This window comes from Adiantum capillus-veneris, chromosome 1 (genome assembly GCF_014529385.1).
Source record: "Adiantum capillus-veneris isolate H3 chromosome 1, ASM1452938v2, whole genome shotgun sequence".
Classification (NCBI taxonomy): domain Eukaryota; kingdom Viridiplantae; phylum Streptophyta; class Polypodiopsida; order Polypodiales; family Pteridaceae; genus Adiantum; species Adiantum capillus-veneris.
This window is the reverse complement of record NC_140931.1, coordinates 30056412-30064550: the sequence shown is the minus strand read 5'-3', so window position 1 is coordinate 30064550 and position 8139 is coordinate 30056412.

Here is an 8139-nt window from a genome sequence, read left to right as displayed (position 1 = left end):
GGCAATTCTGGTGATAAGGGCAAAAAGAAGATGCGTTGCCATTATTGTAAAGCAAACGATCACTTGATCAAGTTGTGTCCTAAGTTGAAGGCCAAAGAGGCTAAGAAGAAAGAGGGCGGTTCCATTGCAAATGCTAGTTCCACTACAAATGCAACCATTGTTGAGTCTTCTATGAAAGGAGACTGTGTTGCTCATGTTGATGCAGAATGGGCTTTTAGCACAGAGTGCACTTACAATCCTGCTGTCCATGATGCATGCTTGTCAGTTGCTGCAGATTCACATGTGTGGTATTTCCACACTGGTGCTACAAATAATATTACCTCACATCGTGAATTGTTTACCTCTCTCGAGTCTGTCCCTCATGGGAATTCAGTCACTTGTGCCAACAATGCCTCTTATCCAATTCAGGGAGCTGGAAAGATTGTGCTTACTGCTGCAAATGGCAGTTCCTTCACACTTGTTGATGCACTTTATGTAACTGGGATCAAGAAGAATCTCTTGTTTGTATCCGCACTTGCTAGACTTGGACTTGTAGTCAAATTTGTGGATGACAGATGTACAGTTCATGATCTCAGTTTTGGTGATGAAATTGTTGTATCTTGCCTTCTGTGTCGTGGGCTGTATAAGCTCCCTTTGTATGACAAGTGTGGACAAAATTTTGCAAATGCTGTTGCAGATTCAAGGGCTATTTCAGATGCAAAACTTTGGCATGCACGTTTTGGTCATCTGAATTTTGCTAGTTTGCAGCGTTTGCAGAAATCTGATATGGTTGCTTCTTTGCCGCCTCTTGAAGCACCTGTCAAACATGTTTGTGAAGGCTGTATTTTGGGTAAGATGCAGTGTTCTAAGTTTCCAAAGGATGGTTCAGTTCGGGCCACATGCAGGTTGTAGCTTGTGCATAGTGATGTTTGTGGGCCCATGAAAACTCCGTCCTTGGGCAATTACCTGTACTCCGTGACTTTCATTGATGATTACTCCAGGCATGCATGGGTATTTCCGCTTAAAGAGAAGTCCGAAATTTTTATGTGCTTCAAACAGTTTCTGGCTATGGCTGAAAATGTCTCGAAATGTACTATGGGCACACTCCGTGCTGATCGAGGGGGGGAGTATATGTCTCATGAATTTAATGCATTTCTGGATAGTCATGGGATAAAACACCAATGTACAATGCCTTATACCCCTCAACAAAATGGTGTTGCTGAGAGGAAAAATAGGTCACTTACAGAATTGGCACGATGTATGGTCAAAAGTCAAGCTTTGCCGCATTCCTTTTGGCTTGAGGCCATCATGTGTGCCACTTATGTACTAAGCAGGTGTCCTATGAAAGCTTTGCAGTCTATTACTCCATATAAAGCATGGCATGATAGAAAGCCTTCTATTGAGCACATGTGCATTTTTGGCTGTTTGGCATATGCTTTGGTGCCACAAACACAACGCAGAAAATTGGATGATAAGGCTGTCAAATGTATTTTTGTTGGTTATAGTGCTGAAAGCAAAGGTTACAGGTTGTATCATCCGCAAACAAAATGTATTCTGGTTTCACGAGATGTAGTGTTTGTGGAAGATTCTGTTCGGCCCTTGCTGTCATGTACTAGAGACGGTAATGTAAGCTCACAGGACATTTATGACACTTTGTTGCCTCTTTTCAGTAATGGAAATACGAATGTAAGTTCCAATGAGGCAAATATACAGCCTATGGGGGTTTCTGAAAATATTTTAGATCAGCCTATTACTGATGCAGATGTACATGATGTACTTGATGAGGAAATGGTTGAAAATGAGCAGGCTAGAGGTATGCCAAAATGGTCGGTGCACACTTTGCATGACAATAAATTGGATGCACCTTTGTCTAGTCATACTCGTTCAGGCTCTCGCCATGCATTTTATGCATCAGATTGTTATGCTTTGGCTATGTCTAGCTTACATGATGTTGAGGAGCCTCTGTCTTTTGATGAAGCACAAAATTCAAAAAATTGGATGGCTGCCATGCAATCAGAATATGATGCACTTATAGAAAATGACAGATGGACTTTCTGTGATTTGCCTCGTGGCAAAAAGGCCATTGGTACAAAGTGGATTTACAAGTTGAAACGCAAGTCGGATGGTGAGATCGATCGCCATAAGGCTCGACTTGTTGCAAAGGGTTATGCACAGCAAAAAGGCGTAGATTATGAAGAGACTTTTGCTTCCACTTGTCATATGACTACTGTGCGTTTTCTATGTGCATTGGCAGCTCATTTTGGCGGGGATGTACATCAATCAGACATTGTTACTGCTTTCTTGAGTGGTGACATATTTGAGGAAGTTTACGTAACGGAGCCTCGCGGTTTTGTCATAAAAGGACAAGAGGACAAAGTGTGCAAATGTAAGAATGCTTTGTATGTGTTGAAGCAATCTCCTCGTGCTTGGTATGAGAAAGCTGACACTCATTTGGTTAAACGAGGCTTTCGTAACAGTCCAATAGAAAGCACATTGTATGTAAAGCGTGAGGGTGATGTACTGCTCATTGTGGTTCTTTATTGAGATGATTTGCAGTGTGATGGTGGTATTGCCTTGCGTCAGAAAAGTTACATAGAGACATTGCTATGTAAGTTTGGACTCGAGGATTGCAAACCTATTGCCACTCCCATGGAAACACGTTTGAAGTTGAGTCTACATGATGTTGGCGATCCTGCTGATGTCACTCTTTACCAAATTGCTGTCAACTGCCTCATTTGTGTATGCAACACGAGGCCGGATATTCAGTTTGTAGTCTCACAAGGCAGTAGATTTATGCATAGCCCAGGGTCTAAGCATTGGCATGCTGTCAAGAGGATTTTCCACTTCCTTAGTGGCACTTTACATCTTGGCTTGTTTTATCCCAAGGGGGGATCATTGCTGCCAGACTTACATGCCTTTTCGGACTCGGATTGGGCTGGTTGTTTTGACACGCGAGTGTCCACAAGTGGTTTTTGTTTCGTGCCAGGCAGTTCATGTATATCATGGTTGAGCAAGAAGCAACCTACTGTGGCCACTTCGAGTTGTGAGGCTAAGTATAGGGCAGTCTTCACAGCTACGATTGAGTGTGTATGGCTCAGATGCCTTATGGATGATTTGGGTGTTGGACAAACACTGCCAACACTATCTACACCGACAGTCAGAGCACATTGGCAGTTGCGAGGAACCCAATTTTTCATGCTCGCACAAAGCACATTGAGGTGCATTACCACTATGTCAGGGAGAGGCTCTCAGCGGAGAGATCAGCTTGGCTTATGTGCCAACATAGGACAACCTTGCAGATCTTTTCACAAAGGCATTGTCTCGTGAGAAGCTTGAAGCTTTCCGCAAAGCTTTGTGCTTACTCCCCTTTGTGGACTGATCATGTCCTTAGGTCATGGCACTTCCCTCTACTCATGTGCCAGCTCTCGTTCAGTGCATCACTCCAGGGAAGATTTGTTACCATATTCATGTGGTAGTGGTGTGTGAACACACTAGGACCACCGGGGCATTTTTTCGCTCTTTAGGAGGTTTTTTCCCCGAGCATTGTATATACGCCCATCACTCTAGGGCTATCTATCTTTCCATTGCATACTAAGTTAAACACTCTCTATTGTGTGCCTTGAGCTTCCTTCGTCTTCTCCAAGCTGTGTGTGTTTCTCTGCAACCCTAATTCCAACAATCACCCAGGTCACAAAGGAACACAAAGATTGTATTGTACCAAGTCTCTCTTGATGGGAGAATCTATTAATACAAACGTCTTTTGGAGGGGGGACCGAGTCCAAGTAAATCTAGTCCTGAAGTATTGTCATGTTCTCTAATACTCTCTCTTGCAAAAGTATTGTTCATGCCAAGTTAATTAAGTGCTATGTTCATGTTGTTACCGTAAATTAAGTTCACCCTCTATGTTCTCAAAGTAATCTCACCAAAATGCTCACTTTAATTCTCTTAATTCCCCTATTCCCAAAGTTCATAGGCCATTTCCATTACGTTGGTATCAGAGCATTTGGTTTCTCTTTTCTTGCTTAAGAAGAGAGGTCCTTAAGTAGCCTATTAATGGTTGATTTTGTTAATTATATTGGGCAAGTGGGACTGGGATCTATTATTGGTTTTGTTGAGCACACTATAAAATCTAGGGAATTCATTTACAGGCAAGGAACCTGGCAGATTATTTGAACGTCCATGTGGAGGCATTCAGGATGACGATGATCCAGAAATATGATTAATCTTGTGGAGACACGTCCTCTAGGAGCCGCCGATGCATTTGTCGTGCCACCGCCACGACCACAACCTTGGCCTCCACCTCAGAGGTACTAAGCAATCCCTCAACCAATGATAGACCAAGCGCCTGGACCTGCCTCCCCTCGCGTTTCTAGCCACTCAACCTCTAGTTTTTTTGTGATACCTGATTTTACCGAGGAAGACACATGCCACTGCAAAATCTTTTCTTCAACCCCAAACCCATCACCCAACCCCTAGACCGTCTCCTGAGCCTTTACATTCTAGTCATGATAATCAAGCCCGGGAGAGCTCCCCTCAATTGTAAATTAGAGCTACTAATCAATGGATTTAGTTGGACACTATAGTGTACATTATTAAACCCAATTTAAAGACAACTTGAATCAATTTTGAAAAGATAGTTGTTCTCAGACTTTATTTGCAAGAAATTTCTTAAACATTGCATTTTTGCATGAATATAGATTGCAAGTTTGCTGTCAATAACTTTCTTTGATATTCGCAGTTTAGAGCAATGTGATATATTGTGTGAGCCGCCTTCTTCAATCAAGAGTTGCATTGCACTAGAAACAGTCGGTCATCCTTTATCTCTGCGTACAATGTCTAAGCAATATTTTGTGATGATAACCAGTAGGGAAATAATGAATGCAGCATAAATGTTTACATACAGAACACACTACCTTTCGCATGTTGCATTGATTATTTTTTTTTGGAGGCAGGCTGAGGTTAACCTCATTATCCAAATCCTCACGCACTTTTCGTAGTGTCACATTGCCTTGAATGCTAAGAACGGTTAGCAGATCAGGTCCACACCATATCTCAAGCATTCTCAAAGGATTGTTCATGTCATAGGTTAAATCTTGGTCCAAAGCTACCAAATGACCATTCACTCGATACCACCTTATGTAGTGGAAGGAAGCTATGAAATTTTGAGAATCTATCATGCACTTACACACAATAAACTTCTTATTTACCTTGCATAAGATTCTATCAGAATCATGGCAATACCAAGATTCATCTAGAAAATCGAGGCATTTCTCTGTCTTGCAGAGTAGCATAGTTCCAGTCTTCCTAATCTCTTCATCATGGAAAAAGTCGATGAACACATGCATGTGCATGAAGATTGAAACATGTACCAATCGATTAGCAATATTTGGTCTTAAGCACTTTTGTATTTCCTGATGGAGCTTTAGTCTAAAATACTGAGAGGTTTCAAATGAAGGGACTATCCACTCTGGACTGTCCTTCAAAGGAACCGGGAGATATTCTAGAGTGTCAAAGCCAAGCGCAAAATGCGGAGCATTATAAAAGTGGTCAAAGAAGAAAACCCCCCGTTTAGCCAACACTCTTCTGGCGCTAGTGTTATAGAGTAGCTCTCCCACAGCATGGAATGCATAAAAAATGCCAATGATGCAATCCATCGGCTGCTAGTCTTCTTTGTCGAAAGGATAAATATCTGCAACTGGCACACAATACACGAGTGAAGAGCAAAATCTATTGTGGTTGCAAGAAAACTTACAATTTGGTCGGTTTGTTGGAAATCCTATCGGCGTTGTTCGTAGATGCAACTTTGAGTGCATATATGCGTGTTCAATGAGAACCTCTTTGACTGTTTTGCCAGTTTGTGACAAGCGACAATTTTTCACCCTACCTTTATAACTGCCCACAAAGTCATTGTCCGTGCGCTTTCTCTTCCTCGTCTACAAGAGAACCCAACCTTCAACTGTAATGGTGGTGGAAAGCCATCTTCCATTGTCCAAATCGAAGCTGTTGAAAATTTTGACAGACTTAATACTTGCGGATGGTCGTCAAGGTCTTCTATTCTCCATTAGTGATTCTTCTATGGCAAGATGCACAACACAGATGTGAGGGGGGGAGTGTTTCTAATCGTAAACACAATACAGCCAAATGCGAGCAGAATAGTTAGTTGAGTGCAAATGAATGAGAATGAGTGGGAATACTATGAAGTCTCTCCTATCTAAAAAGTGCACACAACTGCATTGAGTGTGAGTTATGGCACATTTGTCCTATATTCGATCTTGACAAGAAAGATTCGAGCAAATCACAATGTATATTAGTGTTAAGGTTTTTTATGCAACTAAAAGTTATTTTTTGAAAATGCTAAAATTTGAGATAAAAACAAGGAAAATTCGAGCTACCGTTACGGTAGCTCGCCATCCATTGGTCGCGTTGGATTCTCTCTCTAGCGCTAAAAAGGACCAAATTTGAGTCCAAACTTTCCTTAATGCTCTCCTAATCCTTCTCTCGCTTCGAGTCTTTCACTATGCCTAGGTTCTTCTTCGAAGAGATTGGTCGTTCTGTTGGAGATTGGTCCTTGAGAAGGCATGTCTGCCATCTTTGTGATCACTTCGTCTCTCGTTATCGCTCTAGAAGGAAATCTAGGTGGCTCCCCTTTTGGATTCTTGTGTTTGGTGGAGGTATTTGTGGTCCTTCATTGACCAAATATCCACCTGTGTCTAATGCAGTATGTGGATTTGTGCTTTTTACAGCTTTGTATTCTTGTCCATACTTGTCAACAACTATAGATTTACATTGATAGTCAATTTCGTATGTATAGACATATAAGAGCTTGTAATTCATCAGCTCTTCTGGGTATGGCTCTGAGCATCTATAAAGGTTGACCTCATTGTCGTCAATATATCTATACAGCCCTTCACTCTTATGATCTATTATCCAAACTCTTCCGACAAGCTTGGTCTTTATCAATTGCAAGTTTGGAAGATCCATTGTGGGCGGATGCTCTTCTACCGTTGGAATTCTGAAGCTTGTATACGCTGAGTTTGACTCTAAAGAGAACATGATCTCTGGGCTTAACAACTCTAGCTTGATGTAAAAAGGCTTATTCCAAAGTGTTCAAGTGCTTTGGTTAGGGAGAAGTCGAAACTAACCGTTTTCTCACAATTTTCTCAAATTGTCAGTTTTAGACACCCTAAACTTCCGAATGAATTTTGAGGCCTTAAACGACGTTTTTTTCGGGCACTAACCTACAAGAGAATGACTCAAATGGTCTTAAATTGATGTTCAAGGGATTCAATGAATCTTGTAGAGCTACTTTGGAGCTTCGTTTTGATAAAAAAAAGTTTTTGAATCCGATATCGATAGCTCAAGTTATGGCCAAAATAATCAATCTGTGCCCGAAGACTTCATACGCCTACTGGCTCATAATTGCTCCAAACTTTAACTGTAGACCCTTCTTGATGTACTCTAACCACTCAAAGTCTCACTTTGTGATTCTGACACTTTTAGACAAGTCTATTTTTTCTTTTTCTGTTTGTTGTCTGCAACTTCCCGAGAAGGTTTACTGAGCCAAAAGTGATCCAAATTAAATGAAACTTGGTCTCTAGGCTTATTTTATGCTGGCAAACACTTTTGTGAGCTCATATGCAAGTTTTGACTTTAAATTTGGCACTTGAGACATGATGTCTTTTGTGGCAAAATAAAGTGAGTTTTGTTCCAGTGACTCTTTATCACTCAAGCAACTCTCAACAACTTTTAGAATTCAATTTGACAACTTTTTGTGCAAGTTATCGCTAATACATCATAAATCTTGCCCAGTTTTGTCTTTTGGCACTTTTTAGCCCAAATGTGCTCCAAATTCAATGAAATTTTGGCTAGCGACTTCTTTTATGCTCTGGGACACTAGGATATATTCAGATGTTTGATTTTACCCAAATCTGGTCTCTAAGACATCATACGTGTATGATGTCTTCTGGATAAGATTTCCTTTATATTTCTACCCAAGTTACTCCTTGATGCATATAAGAAGAATATGTGATTACATCAAATTTTGGATGTGAAAATTGCTCAAAATCACCACTTTTTCACCTTTACTTTCTTGTATCCACAAAAATCTTCTTAAATGCAACAATATGTGTCGAAATAAGTTGAAATTTTGCAAGCAAGCTT